We start from the raw sequence: 16,848 nt of genomic DNA on the forward strand, positions 1-16,848 counted from the left end.
TGTCTAAGATCAGATCTCAAGGTTTAGAAGGTGCTTTTCAGCTCCAACCAAAGCTTTAAAGCTGAAGGCAAGGAGCACCGGCTTCAGGCAGAAAAGATGTAACTTGCAGTGGTGATTTGTGCATGATTCAAAATCAGAAAGCCGTGCATTGTTCACAGTGGCTGAAGGAGTTATGTTGAAAAGGGAAGCTGAGACCGCACTCTCTGAGCCTGAGCTGTGGCTCGGTGTACAGGGGCCCATCACATCTTCAACTTCATGAGCTTCTAGTGCAGATGGCTTTAGGGTAGATGCCCAGGAGTCAAAACCAAAGTACTTCACACACACCAGTGAGAGTGAGAGCTGCAGAAGGAGGGGCTTTCTGACTTTCTTTTAAATAAGAAACTCAGATTGTTCTTCGACATGCATTGGGAAACCAAGGGAATGAAACCTGGACTTATTGCCTTAGCAATGCTGCACATATGAGTCAAGAAGTACCCCAGGTGAGTGAGAACTAAAAGATAAAGTCAAGACAACGTCAGAGCAATGTAAACAAAGGGATGACAAAATCTCTCAAGCCAGTGGTGCATAGATAACAGCAGCATAACTACTGGGTCCTAATGAAAACTCCAGGAATTTCTTTCTTGATATCCTCTTCCTCTTTCTTTCCCAACCTCCTCCTGCTCCCCCACCACACCCTAACTTCTTTTATTTCTATCCCTTGCCAAGGAAGACTATATTCAAGGATTTTGGTCTCCACAGCATCTTCATAACAGTTTTTTTTTTCTCTTTTTCTTTTTCTGGGGCAGACTGCCACCAGTTTAAATGCCTTCTTCTCTTTGAATGTAAGGGCTTGCCTTAGAGAAGAGGGATACATTAGGGCTTTGTGTCTATATATTGGTGAACAGAGTGGGCTGTTTTCCACATCAATAGTGCCTGCTTCCAGCACATAGCACAGAGGAGAGTTCCAGTCACAGCACTATGGGGCTGGCTGCTGGTGCTGTCAGGACAGGTTGGGTGGCAGCTGCAAAGTATTGTTCTTCCATGGACAGTGCCTGTGACCGAGAGCATCGCCTTAAGAATTTCATTAATTCAGATGATATGTAAATCCATTCTCTGTCTGCTGCCTATCTCAAAGATTGATCCTTCTAAAGGCATAGGGATATAGTTATAGGTCAGCAAAAAGTTATGTTCCTTGCAGAAAGAGTTTGGGGGTCCATTTTAATTGAAGATTTGTATGTGTTTGGAGTAAGGGGAGGGAGACTAGCAAAGGGATTTCTTCTTTCTCAATATGCCTTCAAAGCAAATCAATACTTAAAGCTTATATATCCCTGGGTTATAGTCATAAACAGCTTTTTTTTTTGAGATTTGCATTGCTTTGCTAACTGCATTAGTTACATATTACTAAGTAAACTTGCCCCCGAGTCTAGAAGTTTTTAAATATTTACCATTTTAATTATCATGAGACATCAGTCTGAACATGGCTTAACTGAGTTTTCTGCTCAGAATCTGATCATACAGTAAAATATTGGCTTAAGCTTCTGTCTTCTCAAGGCTGAATTCTCCCCCAAGCGTCCCCACACGTTTCTCAGTGTTCTTACGGTAGTTTCTGGCCGCAGACACTTGTTCCTCTCCTCGGCATGCTTGCAATATGGTTGCCTGCTTCTTCCAGATTAAGAGCTCTTAGAGACTGTGCTGCCAAGAAACACGGTAGCCAGATTCTTCTATTAGCCAAGCCAAAGAGCTTATCATTTCCCCCAAGTTCTTTTAACAAAAATACAGTCTCTAAGCTCAGCCTGTCATCCAAGGGGGAGGATGACACAGGATCATGGATGTAAATTTCAGGAGGTGAGTGTCAATAGAATCTTCCAACCATTCAATTTCTTAATTCTTAAGCAAATTTTGTTTGTGTATGTTAAAGTACAGGGGAAAAGTCCCTCTCTACAAACTGAAGTTTTTAAAGGTTCCCCCATGCAAAGGATATACTTCCCGAATTTTATTTGAAATCTAAAAACTGTATGTAGTTTTAAAATAGTCCCTGTGGGATATCAATATATTCCAAGTATTCAGAGACTTACTAGGTCGAGAGAAGGTTTGAAACTGCATCCCACCTAAAAGAGACAGCATATTACACAGTTCCTATGCAGAAGACACCTTAAAGGACGATGGAAACAGACCCAACTGAAGTTTCTTTTTGAAGAAATTGAGGGATCCATTCAGAACCGTGTTCTCACAACTTTCCTACCTCTATTTCCCTCCCTCCCACTCTCTCTCCTGTTCCCTCCATCCCTTCTTTCTTTTCTTCCTATTTTTGGATCGAAAGTAAACAGTAAGTGTAATCACACTATTTTTCTTTTGGAGAATTCTGCTAGGGTAACATCTCATTAATTGACAAAGGACAACAAAGTTCCAGAAGTGTAAGGACTTTTGCCTGCTCATGCAGTTCTGTGTCAAGCATTGAGGTGCCCAGACAGTTTGGGCAATAACTATTTTATTTGTTCATATGAAATGTTTCTAGTTCAATTTTCTTGTGGCACGATACTTACAAAATACTATGTATTTTACCAAGATTTAGGTCTCCACTTAGAATGGGGAGAAAGGATGTTTTCTTAATATCTGTTTGCCATTAGAGAAAGAAGGTAGGATGAAAAGAATATGAAATATGAATTAATGGGAGTTGAAAAAGAAAACTGGTCTACACTGAGTGATAATAGATGCTCCTGAGAAGGATCATGCCCAAAGAGCCTGTGTGTTTTGAAAAGTTCTTTATAATACAAGGCTTTCTGTAGGGGGAACAATGCCCCAACTTCTAAGTTGGGTATGTAAGAACTAGAGTATGTATTAAATCTAGATTATAAGTTTGTGTTGACTTATGAACTAAAAACAATAAGTTTCTTATCTCTGTTTCTGAACTCGGTTTTGCAGGCGATCTCTTCCAGCTATGTGGAGGAAATGAAACAAAAGAACATTATGGCTTAACCACCCCTTTGTCCTCTCTCACTTCCTTTTCTTCCTCCTTAATTTTAAGAATTTATGGGAGCTATGCTGAACTTTCATAAACTGTAATCTTTTTTGCAGGAAGCAATAACAGCCATGTTAGATGTTGTGCTTTCTTTTTTTTTCTTTTCTTTTTTCTTTTTTCTTTTTTTAATAAAAGTGATATACCATCTTTCCCTAAGAGGAATCTCAATATAAAAATTAAAATGCAGTTAAGGATTGCAGATGATGTTGATATGTGTGTCAGTACTTTGTGGTAATTTTCAGAAGTGCCATGGTGCATTCAATTTCACCATGACAAAGTGATCTGTGGTCCAATTGTCAAGTAGCACTGCTATCATGAACTTAAAGACTTTTGGCTGTAATTGTACTGTCCTAACACCTTTCTCATACCTACTAGGTCACAGGGAAGGTCCCACAAGAAGTCCTATAGTGTCTGTTGTGTGGGGCATTGTGGGGGGGCTATTATCATAGTGTATTCACGGGCTCTTGTGTGATAGAAATTATCTCCTCCATTTCATACAGGAAGAGAGAATCTGATGGCAGAAGCACAGTGTGGCATACTCAGGCTCATACAGGTACTGGGAGTAGTCCCTGACTTTTATGAGCACTAGGGTGCTTCACCAGTGTGTGTGTGTGTGTGTGTGTGTGTGTGTGTACGTACCTGTTCGGAGTGTGCAGGTTTGCGTGCATGTGGAAGCCAGAGGACAATGTTGGGTAGATCACTTGGGAGTTGGAAACTGCAGGGAACCATTAGTCTTCCTCTCCCTAATGCTGGAATTATAAACATTGGCCACTACACCTGCCTTATTTCTTTTTAAAAGAGGACAAAATAAGCACTTTACAGACTGAAATATGTCTCTGGCTCCTAGTATTTCATCACTGAAATACTTTCAGAAATTGATAGAGGTGACAATATTCAGAAAATACATTTTCAAAAGCACTCACCAACAAACAGACAGATAGGGTGAAGTGTTCCTTCCATGCCCTAGCTTTTCTGGGGTCCTTGCCACTCCTCCACTCCATTCTCTTTTGTATCTGTGAGTTTGCTGGCTTTTTCTCTCTAGATAAAGGGATTGCCCTTCATTGTCTTTTCTGCTTGTTGAAATTCTGAGCACTGCAATATTCTATCTCAGATTCGATTCATTTATGTTGTAGTCCTTTTGTTTGTATTGAATGCTTCCTCCCTTAACCTTGGGTTGTTCAAACAATGTCATTTAGACATCACTTTGGGGATGTGCTATTTTGTGGTGATATATTTGAGAATTATTCATGTTTGTATCTGAGCCTACTCAGGAGGTCAGCTTCATAATAATAGACAACACGGTTTATTCTTTTCCAGTAGGTTGAACATAGCAGCGGTCATATACGTGGGATGAATTTCTCTGAGCGACCAGTTTATGAAGGCATGCTCCAAGAAATGAGGAAGTTATCATTACCTGCCCAGACAGTAGGGTTCTGAATACCATGGAGTGGTCAAGTAACTAATGCTGCTCAGAGGGTCAGTGGCAGACATTAGTAAAAGCCAATTGTGATTAGGTGTGGCAATGAGAGATATGGAAGAAGTTTCAGTTCCCTTGGAGGAACCCTTAGCCTTCCCCAGTGGGCCTTCTTATTATGAGTCTTGTCTACTGGCCTGAAAGGCTTGAGATGGTTCTCTATTGGGCCTGCACAGTTCCTAACACAGGCACGACCAGAGCAAAGCATAGGGGGCTTTGTTAATTGAATGATTAATGCATTTCAGTTGAATCTGTCACACTGAGACGAGGAAAGGGGAACACATGTCGTCTACAGATTGCTTACTCACTGATGAAGGTCTCTGTTTAAAGTGTTTTGATTCCTGGTGTGTATATTTGGATGACTGATGTCTTTGCAAATCTTGTTTGTTTTTTCTCCCTCCTCCTACATGCCTTTCTGTTTTGAGTTACCTTTTCTGCCAAACAAAATAAGTCCAACAGCTGCCTCCATTTGCGTTGCCATTAGTATTGTTTTACAACTCACTCTCTCTCTCTCTCTCTCTCTCTCTCTCTCTCTCTCTGTCCTCTCCTCTCTCTCCAGGATTGTTGAAAATGTTGTAGAACAGCAGGGAAGATTTAAATGGCTCTGTGTGGCATTTTAGAATCCATCCCAACTTCAGTCTGAGTGCCCTGCACGTTACAGAGACTACCAAAGTAGGATCAGGATTTGGATCTACTTCAGTGATGTTCTGACCCAGGACTGAGATCTCAGGAACATAGCCATTGCCTCTTCACTCTCTCTTCCTCTGCAACATGATGGAGACAGCTCCCACAGGACCTCTCTCAATCAGCTCACCAACATGGTGGAGACAGCTCTCACAACATCTCTCTCAATAAGATCACCATATGTGTGAGATGTCCTGCTATCTTGTTCTGAGATTCTTGCTGGGGATACTGGCTATAGCCTCAAACAATATTTGCTGGTGTGGAAGTCATTGCCAGATGCCTATAGTATTTCTCATTGATGACCTAGGCTGCCATCTTATTGATTTTGGTGAAAACAAGCCCATTGTTGGCAGGTTCTGGTAAAAGTTTCTAGTCCCTTTAACTATAAGTAGATTTTAGTGGAGGTTTGAAGCAGAATTTGCAGAGAAAGTAAAAGTCAATCAACTCAGCACAGGAATTAACTTTCAGGGGTTTATAAGTAGAACTCATGGAGTTCAGTTCATTCATTATGATTCTTGGCATACTGAAATCTCCTTCAATGTCATTCTAATTGTTTATGTTTTTCAATTTAGAATAGAAGCATCAGAGCTAGAGAGATGGCTCAGCAGTTAGGAGTACTGGCTGTTCTTTGAGAAGTCCTGGGTTCAATTCTCAGCACCCAAATGGCAACTTAACAACTGTCTGCAACTCTGTCTCCAGGCTATCCAACACCTTCACACAGACCTAGATGGAGGCCAAACATAAAATAGAAATAAACAATTCCTTAAAAAAGGAATAGAAGCATCAAGAGGATTGTCCTTCCAGGACTAGATATTAACTATAATCAATCCAAAAAAGAAAACAAGAAAAGAAAAAAAGTATGATCCTTAAACCTATGTGGAGATTGTTATTTAAAATTTCTGTAAGTAAGACATCTAAATGTATTTACAGGGTAAATGTAAATGTATTGAAGAATGTATGGCATACTCTTATTCGCTCTTGAAGGAGATGAAACCATAGCATATGTGACATTCATCAGTGACCAGCATGAAGCTATAGCTAAAATGGTCAGTGGGGAAAACTTCATGATTAATTAAGTTTTACTTATTTTTTTTTGTTGGTAGACTCATGAAATATGTCTCAGATGTTTCCTGAAATGTTCTTTTAAGGAAAAGGCACAATGCTCTATATGCATAGTTAGGCAAAGCTTGTCAGCTATTGACAAAACCCTCTGAGTCTCACTTCTCGTCATTTTCCACATCTCTTGATTTTCCCAGATCATGAAATGTGAAGAAAACTGTAATTAAATGTCAAACTAAAACAGCATTTTAGAAAGGGATTCGGAATGGTCATGTACATAAATAACAGTCTAATGAATGTACAAGAAAACGAGTTGAAGCATGACTGGTTGTATTCCATCAGAAAAACCTGTGCTTCCTGATATTTGGTATGATGAAGCAGCTGACCCTAAACTGAATCTAAACTTTGATCCCTTCAGTCATATAGACGAACACAACTCGTGCATCATGTATTTTTATTGCTTTATCTTAAGAACTGAGATTTCAGTTATCTCTGTATGAAATGTAGACATAAATTCCCAGATTTCTGTATCTGTTTCAGATTTCTGCATCCACTTGTACACCAACTTTGTGTGTAACAGACATCTCAAACATCACATACCCAAAATGGAGCTGCTCTTGACATGCACACACCTTTCCAACATTTCTACTTCCATCAATCACTACACTCCTGGTTGCTCAGGCTGGAAACTTGGGGGGTGTCTTTGACCTCTCTGTCCTCTACCTTCTTTCCTGTAGGACATGTAGTATAAACAGAGTCTAACCTCTTTGTCCCTCTCTCTACTATTTCAGTCTTAGCCTCCCTCCAGTTTTTCCTCTTGGACTCAGAGGGCCTCTGTTCTTTAGAACTTGTCCCCTATAAAAGAAGCCATAAGACTGACTGACCCAATGAGAAGAACTAAAGGTTCTCTCTCTGTGTTCAGAAGAGAGACTGTGTACTTGAGTCAGTGTGAATGTGAAGGTCCTTCTGACTGCGTGGAAGTTCTACAGGACCTAGCTTTGCATCAGCTACCTGGCAGTCCTCTCAACCACCCCACTGGTTCCCCAGCACCAGATCTGATGCTCTTCTCGCTAATCCAAGAAAATGCATCTGCCTACAAAAGTGCTCCCTTTCACACCTACATGGTTTACTGTACTCTTTCAAACCACTCCTCATCTTTCATCTTCTAAATGAGGCTCTTCTGTTATCATTTTGAAAATGGCCATCTGTCCATCTTGCGTTAGATACAGCACATCTTGTATTCACATTTACAAGGTTTATACAACAGAAAATTTCCTTATTTCCTATTTATCAGTTTCTCACTACAAATTTTGGAAGCTAGGCAAAAAATGCCCCTTGGCATATGAAACAAAACAAAATCACGACAGACCACTTTTACCCAGCTAAATTGTAGTAGTTAAGCTTGGGAGTGTGAGGCTGTTATTGGAGAATGGGATGAAGACCCATTTGCCCAGAAGCCCCTGTATCAAGGACCAATTCATAGCACAGGCTAAATGCTGAGGCAAATGTTATTCTTCTGAAATAAGTCTAATTTAAAGGTCTCTTAATTTTGCCACTTGACAGACTGGGTTGTTGAAAAGCCTTGAAAGTAGAAATTGAATTCTCTAGATGTTGGTTTCCCCATCCATAAACTGAGGAAGCCGTGACAGAGGACTGCCACATCCTTTACCATGTTTCCTATGGCAGAAGAATTGTGAATGTTTCCTCATGTTTATCTTTGTTTTATGAAATGTTTACATGGAAGTTGATGAGGAACACACTCCAGGCCTTATGAAGGACAGCTCCATTTCTGTGGAGCAATTTTGTTCTATAGTTTTCTTCATAGACTTAGCTACTGCACTGGGGCCTTTGAGTTTAGTGTGCCTTTCTGACATGTATCACCCCCTTATTTCAATTGTTATTGTTGTATAATTACACCAAATGGTAAAGCAGAATGCAAAGTGTTGTGATAGTTATAATAACTGTTTATGGTGGATTTCAAGAGTCACAATGTTTAGTACCCCAAATGTCTTTGGAGGATATCTGTGTCCATTCTAACATGATCTATACTTTTAATTTGAGAGTGTTCAGTCCTTGATTTTCCTTAACCAAAGATACTGGTGAATAACAGCCAACTTGAATTATGAGTCACTTTTAGGTTGGCTATTATTCATGAAGTCATTAACCTCAGTTAATGAATCATTTTTCTTTGTGAACTCTCCTTAAATATAATTATCAAACTATAGCCTTAATCGGCACTTAAAGACAATCTCTGTATAGAATTGGAACAATTCTATGGTGTTTTGTCAGCAGTATCCTTGAGAAAACTGACTGCATATGACTTCTGGGGTATGATTACATGACTAATAAACAAATTGTAGAAATTTTTCGGTTTTTATTCTTTATAAAATAATGTGACACCTGATGGAAGCTTGGTATGTATAGGATAGTATCTTTACATTTTCTCTTTCATATTTAAATTTTTTCCTTTTTTATTTAAATTTGAAACAAGGTTGTTTTACATGTCTATCCCAGTTCCTCCCATCCTCTCCTATCACTCCCACCAAACCTCAATGCATTCCCTTTCTACTCCCCAGGGAGGGTGAGGCCTTCCATGGGGATTCTTCAAAGTCTGTTATATCATTTGGAGCAGGGCTCTCCCCCATGTGTCTAGGCTGAGGGAGTATCCCTCTGTATGGGATGGGCTTCCAAAGTCCATTCCTACACTAGGGATAAATACTGATCCACTACCAGAGGCCCCATAGACTTCCCAGTCCTCCTAACTAACACCACATTCAGGGGGTCTGGGTCAGTCTTATGCTGGTTTCCCAGCTATCAGTCTGGGGTCCATGAGTTCCCCATTATTCAGGTCAGTTGATCTGTGGGTTTCTCTAGCCTGGTCTTGACCCCTTTGCTTATCACTCCTCCCTCTCTGTAACTGCATTCCAGGAGTTCAGCTAGTGTTTAGATGTGGGTGTCTGCTTCTGCTTCCACCAGCTACTACATAAAGGCTCTAGGATGGCATATATGGTAGTGGTCAATCTTATTATCGTGGAAGAGCATTAAAAGCTAGCCTCTCCACTATTACTTAGTTTGTTAGTTGGGTTAATCCTTGTAGATCTCTGGGCATTTCTCCTTAAATCTATAATGGCTCCCTCTATTATGGTATCTTTTTTCTTGTTCTCCTCTATTCTTCCCCTGTCTCAATCTTCCTATTCCCTCATGCCTATCTCTCCCCTTCTCTTCTCCCCTTCTCTTTCTCCTAACTTCCTCTCCCCTCCCTCCTTGCTCCCAATCTCCATGCTTGGGAGATCTTGTCCCTTTCCCCTTCTGCAGGAGACTATGTATGTCTCTCTTAGGGTCCTCTTTGTTTCCTAGCTTTTCTGGCAGTGTGAATTACCAGTAGGCTGGTGATCCTTTATCTATGTCTAAAATCCATATATAAGTGAGTACATACCATGTTTATGTTTTTGTGACTTAATTACCTCACTCAGGATGTTTTTTCTTGTTCTATCCATTCCCCTGTGAATTTCCATTGTGTTTTCCCCCTGGGTAGTACTTCACTGTGTAAATGTTCCTTGGGGTAACACTTACGACACAAGTGAAAGATCTAGATAATAATAACTTTGAATATTTAAAGAAAGAAATTAAAGAAGGTAACAGAAAATGGAAAGGTCTCCTATGTTTTTCGATAGGCAGGATCAACATAGTAAAATGGCAATCTTACCAAAAGCAATCTACAGATTCAATGCAATCCTCATCAAAATCCAAGCACAATTCTTCACTGACCTTGAAAGGATAATAATCAACTTTATATGGAAAAACAAAAGACCCAGGATGATAGGAGATGTCATTCTGTAAATATGTTTCTCACATTGGTTAATGAATAAAGCACTGTTGGCCAATAGGAAGGCAAGATAGGAGGGACTAGGAGACAAGGAAGAGAGGAAGTAGTAGGGAGGACTTTCAAGATGTAGGACCAACAGGGTAGAACTTCAGGCCCTCTCTCTGGTAAGACTAAGGGGAAATACTTAGATTAATAGGAACGGGTTAATATTTAAGACAGAGCTAGCCAATAAGAAATGCTAGTAACAGGCCAATAACATTCTCTGTGTATTATTTGGGCCTGGCTTGGCTGTGGGGCCAGACCAATGGAAAGACATAGTCGTAACACCAGGATAACCAAAACAACCCTGTAAAATAAAGGAAATTCTGGGGGCATCACCATCCCTGACTTCAAACTGTTTTATAGACCTGAGAACAGCTTGATATTGGCACAAAAATAGACAGGTAGACCAATGGAATCAAATTGAAATCCCTAATATTAACCCACATACCTATGAATACCTGATTTTTTTTTACAAAGAAGCTAAATTTATACAATGGAAAAAGGAGAGCTTCTTCAGCAAATGCTGCTGGAGTAACTGGTGATTGGTGTGTAGAAGACTACAGATAGTTTCATATCTATCGCCATGCACAATACTTAAGTCCAAATGGATCAAAGAGTTCAACATCAATCCAACCACACTGAACCTCTTAGAAGAGAAAGTGGGAGGTGCCCTTGAACGAATTGGTATGGGAGAATGCTTCCTGAATATAACATTAGTAGCACAGACACAGAGATGGCAATAAATGGGACCTCCTCAAACTGACAACTTCTGTAAGGCAAAGAGGACATAGACATCAAGACAAAACAGCAGCCCACAGAATAGGAACAGGTCTTTCCCAACCCCACATCTGACAGAGGGCTGATTTTCAAAATATACTAAGAACTCAAGAAACTAGTCACCAAAACACTGAATAACCCCAATTAAAAAGTGGGGTATAGAACTCACTTGGAGGAATGTAAAATGGCTGGAAGATAGTTAAGAAAGTGCTCAATATCCTTAGCCATCAGGGAAATGCAAATCAAAACAACTCTGAGATACCATCTTATACTGTCAGAATGGCTAAAATAAAAAACACCAAAGACAGTTTATGCTGGCGAGGATGTGGAGAAAGGGGAACACTCCTCCACTGCTGGTGGGAGTGCAAACTCGTGTAGCCACTTTGGAAATCAGTATGGCGTTTCCTCAGGAAAATGAGAATTAGTCTAACTCAAGATTCAGTAATTCCACTCTTAGGCATATACCCCAAAGATGCACATTCACACAACAAGGACATCTGTTTAACTATGTTCATAGCAGCATTATTTTTAATAGCTAATACCCAGAAACAACCTAGATGCCCCTCAATTGAAGCATGGATGAAGAAAATATTTAAAATATTTTAAGCTATTCTATTCAACAAATTTCTCACAAAGGTCTTTTGAGAGTAAAAAGGAGTAAGAATAAGATAATCATTATCCACAGAACAAAACCTTGGCACCCAGAATATAAGCCAAGGTTTCCAGAATGCAGCCATTCACTGTCTGATTTTCTGTGAGCCTTAAGATATTGTTAGACATTCCCTCATTTAGACATCCATTTGTCAGTCTGATATTGCCTTGACAAAGGTCAGATATGAATCTTACTGTGGTTTAGGGGATGTATGTTGTTATTAGGGATCTATCAGGATAAATGTATTGAAATGTTCATGGATAAATCAAAACCTCTTTAGTGAGCTTTCCTAACTCTTTCCCCATCTTGCAGAGAGAATATTGTGTGGAACTGTTGGCCTAATTGAAATCATATGTCATTACACTTGGCATCTCCAGACAGGCAGACCAGCATCAGCTGTACTGTAGAAACTCGACACTCTTAATGTCTTTCTCTTTATTACCAGGGAGGCTTTAAAGAAGACAAAAACCCTCATGAGCAGTGGTAGTGTCTGAGAAACACTTTTGGCTGTGAATTTCCGGGATTTTGTGCATGATTTCTCTTTTTTTTGGGGGGGGCAGAATTCAAGTATATTCCATTTAAAAAAATCCCCTTTCTCTTGTGAAAGTTATTTTCCTCCAGTATACATTAACACCACATAATCATTGACTTGTAAAGTTTCTTCTTTGTTTTAACCTACTATTCTATGCTAAATTCTTATTTTTTCCCCCTTCAACCCTGTATTGACACCACACTAAAAATCTGGGGGTGCTTGCCTTTATTTGGATAGTTTTATTCTTGATAGTTCAGTCACCCCTTGGTGTGAGTACTGTTTGTCTACCCCATGTGTCCTAATTCTAACTACAAAGTGCTGACCTTCTAGATCAGTAGCACTAGGAATGTAACCTTTCCCTCTCCCCTTCCCTCCCTTTAGGCTTGGTATCTGACATGTAACTCAGGCTGGCTTCAGTCTTGGGATCCTTTGGCTGAAGCCTCCGAGTGTAGGGATTACAGACATATCCCACCAGGCCCGGCTCAACTATCTACATATTAATCTCCTTAAGACCAGTTGTCAGAGAAAAGTTCCTGAAGTTGAATTTGCTCAGTGAGGTCTGGCCGGTTTTGTTTTAAAAACAAAAAAATTCTCTAAGCACAGGCTCGGTCAAATTTGAATTCCAGAAGGCGAAATTCATTCTCCTGGAAGACAGGAAAAGAAAAGAAATGTGCACAGAAATAGGAGGAAGGAAGAGAGAAGGCAAACGTGGCTGTTGGAAGCATTTAGCTCTGAAATCAACAGAAATGCAGTGTCTCTCTCAGCTCCTGCATCGTGGATAAAAGTTTTCCAAATGATATAGGGTTGGTTCCAAGAGGGAGGAAGCCACGTTTACACTCATTCCTTCATAACCACAGTATTGCAGACTGTATTTTCCCACTGCTGTTTTTCTTGTCTTCCCAAAGTGGAAGGAGGTGGAGTCATATTTAATTATTAACTATCAAAATAGCCTCTTCATTGTTTGTGCTCAGGAAAATAGGAAAAATTTTATCCATAGGTGACATCATCTTTTAGTTCAGTCCATTCCCTACTAAAACTCCTACTTGACCAGAAACCCAAATTTCACAGACCTAGTAACAACTGAACCAAAGAGAGAGAAGGCCAAAGCGGTCATAGCCTGTAAAAACCCTACTCCTGGTGAAGCCAGAGAGAAAGCTTAGAAATAATGTCTTGTACCTGGCTCTGAGATACTTCTACTTGGTTGTAGCAGAAGAATTGAAGGCCTCAAATGACCATATTTTGGTTCAATAGTTCCAGGGAGGCAGAAGGAAGTTTATTTCTGTTTTATATTCTTCTATCCTTGCTGGGCATTTTGCTTAACTGAGGAGTATTTAGTCAAGTCTAAAAGGCCTTGTTAAGGAGTTAGGAGTAGTGACTTGATAACACAAACAAATTGAACTCTATACCTAATTTCTTCATGGACTTATTTTTTACTCTGTAGGTCTCTGGATTTTTCTGAGACTTAACAATGTGACTCCAAGTTGTGACAATGATGGCATATACTGTATTCTCTGGATGAGCCATACTAAATGTAAACAAATGAAGCTACAGTGCCAGATCACAGGGGAAGAAAATCCTTCCCAGCATTTCTGTAAACACATAGTGCATTTATTTAAGTTTCCAGTGAAGAAGGACATGGAGAGGACAGAGGAAGATTGAAAGCAGTCAGCAGTCCTCTCCTGGCATGTACACCCGGGGGATTGAATTCAGGTCCCCAGGCTTTGTGACAGCCACCTTTACTTGCTGAGTTACCTCAGTGGCCCAACATTTCTTGTTAGTGGTGACATAGTGTGCTGACTTTTAGAGTTTAAGGCCCACTATTTGCATATGAAAATCAGTGCTCATTCTTGCCCTCAAACATACTAGCATCCAGTGTGTGTTTAATGGATGGATGCCAAGCAGCCTGATGGAGAGGAGAAAATCAAAGGAATGTGTGAGGAAACCTTTGCCAATCAGTTCACAGGTGTCCACGTTGATAAAGAGCAAGAAAAATGATGTGGTTTATTCCTCTCTTGGAGATTCAAATTCACATATGATTGAAATGATCATTATTTTGACACCTGGGGATAAACAGTCTCCTGCTCTGATTGGGTTAGAGGCGACTTCCTTTTTATTTATTCATTTATTTTCCTGTAACAGGTGAGTCAAGAGAATAAAGACCCTTATTAAGATTCAGATTTTGAAATTTTTTCTTGTTTTTTTTTGTTTTTGTTTTACAGACAGTTACAACTATTGATGGTTTACAAGACACTTCAACCTAGCTTGATAGAAGATATTCTGGACACATTAGGCCTAGCATACATTAGGGCTATAATTGAAAGCTAGTAATAGCTTTAGGATACTGAAGAAATGAATGATGAAACATCATGTTTTGTTTAAACAATATTAACATTCTTCTCTATCCTGATAATAGTATTTCCATACCTGTTCCTTCTATATAGGATATCATTAGGTTGCTCAGGCTGGACGTATGTCCACATACCAAGGCAGAGGTAATAGGACTGTACCATGACATCAGCTCCACAGCATCCCTTTTTATTTTAAGAAATCATCTTAGTGCCAATTGGTTCTTTTTCTTGGCAATAGTGTGATTGGTTCAAGCGTCAGTCTAACCCCGGAGTTATTGGCCAATATCCAGTGTTCTGCTGTCCACTTTTGCATGTGGATGCCAGGACAGAGGAACTTTTTCCTCTGTGATCATTGAGATGAAGTCATTTGTACCTGTTTAAAGTCTGTCATAAGTCTAGCTTTTCTCTTCACACGTATAGGAAGGTCCTGCCAAGAAAAATGTACAGAGAAGTATGCATGAATATTCAGGAGCTAAAGATGAAAAGATGATAGAGAATACAGAAGAGAAAATGAGAGGAAGTGAGAAAATCAGCATGCATACAGATGCACAGGTGAGAGATAAGAGATGCAGGAAAGGAAAAAGAGAGGGTATACAGCTTTGAATAAGCATCTAGAGTGCTGCGATGTACAGCCAGCAAGTTTATTTTTAGCCTAAGTAAGTCTTAGTAGTCTTTCAGTGATATCGCATGTAGGAGACAAAAGCAATCTCAAGCAGAGCAACATTATAAGGAAGACAGGGAGTTGGGCAGACAGAGCCAAGAAAGGGAGGTAGGTAGAGAGGCAGAGAGTACTGGGACTGGGAATGTGTAGACAGACTGTCTATGTTAGGGAAGAATTCTTAAGGGATGTGACATTCAAATGTAAACTAAACTATAGCCAGTGATGAATGAAAACTGAGGAGGTAGCTGTAGATAGTAGAATCTGCATGGTGAACTTCTGAAAAGGTTGTTATTGCTTGGAATATTGTCAGTAAAGTAGGAATGTACAAACTTGCTAGAGTGATAAGCCAAGGCTCTATCTTCAGAGGCCTTGGAAGCCTCTGAAGGTTAAGACTGTACACACTATAGGCATTCTCTTATTTGACATGTGTCAAGCACTAGCTATACTACAGACTTGGTGCTAGGAATTCAAGAGAGACCACAAATCCAGAGACCATAAAAAAGAAGGCCAGGGCTAAGCATGGGATATTTTCTTTTGAGTTATTGGTTATGGGGTTCCAAGAGACAACACATGGCATTGGCATTGCTCTTGATTGCCTGCCAGAACTTGAACATAAGATCTTAAAGATAAAGCACACTTGGGTTACAGGACTTGGAAAATCAGGTTGGTATTGGCCTGAAAGCCTCCTCTATAATGGCTAGCCCTCATTATGTTTGAAATTACTATGCATGTTGCCAGTGAGGAAAAAATTTTCAAAAGTCATACTATGCTTTAAATCCTCCAGACTACATTAACAATTGGCCCAGAGATATATGCCCAACAGGGCATTTGTGTCACTAATATTTGGGGTAGCCAATATCTGTCTGATTGGACTTAAGGCCTACTCAATAGGAGGGAACTCCTGGCTAATACTATAAACCTAACCAAGAACTCATGGTTGGAGAGATCATAGACCTACAGCCCATTACTACCATTTTGCTAAATTAGTTTAGTGTTCAGCTGTCTCCTAAATGTTTATCATTATACTCATAGATTAGTGCATTACCCTTCATCATCATAGCTGACAGCTGATACTACAGAAAACAACTGTTCCTACTGCAGAGATTAATTGATTGTGGAGTGCCCATCCCCAATGGGACATCTATAACACTAACTTTAGTCAGCATGTCCAAGAATAGAAAGACTTTAGGAGCCAGAGGTCCAGAAGGACTGCTGTGAAATAATATCTTCTGGGCATGTCAGGGATGATGTACCCACGAAGCCTTACAAGGTCCTACCCTAGCTGAGCAGCTACAAGTGTCAATAGCTGCGGAGGGAGGAAAAGTCACTCTTTCTTCAGAGAGATGCCCAGGTCCAGGTGGTTAGCCCTGGGCCCATGTGTATATGGGCTACATCAATTGGGCTCGGTAGGTTTATATGTAAGTATAAAACAATAGTAATTGTAGAAGAGAGTTTTATAGAAGAGTAATTTGAGAGGGTGATGTGAGGAGCAGACAAGGGAGGAATTGGAGGGGAAGGAGAGGGGTGAATATGATCAAAATTGTACTCATGTATGAAACAACTTCTTTGATAAATTTAAGTTAAAGAAGAGAGAACACAAGTTTATCTTTCAAGAATCTACAATACAAAAATAATTATCTTTTCTTGCCCTCTATTTATTTTTCTCCCCAGTGCAATTCATTCTTCAAGAAAATTATAGTCAGGTGATCAAAATATATTGGAGCTTCATCAGTGCCTCTGTTTGCTCATCTGAAAATGGGTTGAAGTGGCTCATTTTGGGAACAAGGGGATCTGG

The sequence above is a fragment of the Phodopus roborovskii genome, unplaced genomic scaffold (assembly GCF_943737965.1).
Source record: "Phodopus roborovskii unplaced genomic scaffold, PHOROB, whole genome shotgun sequence".
Taxonomy (NCBI): domain Eukaryota; kingdom Metazoa; phylum Chordata; class Mammalia; order Rodentia; family Cricetidae; genus Phodopus; species Phodopus roborovskii.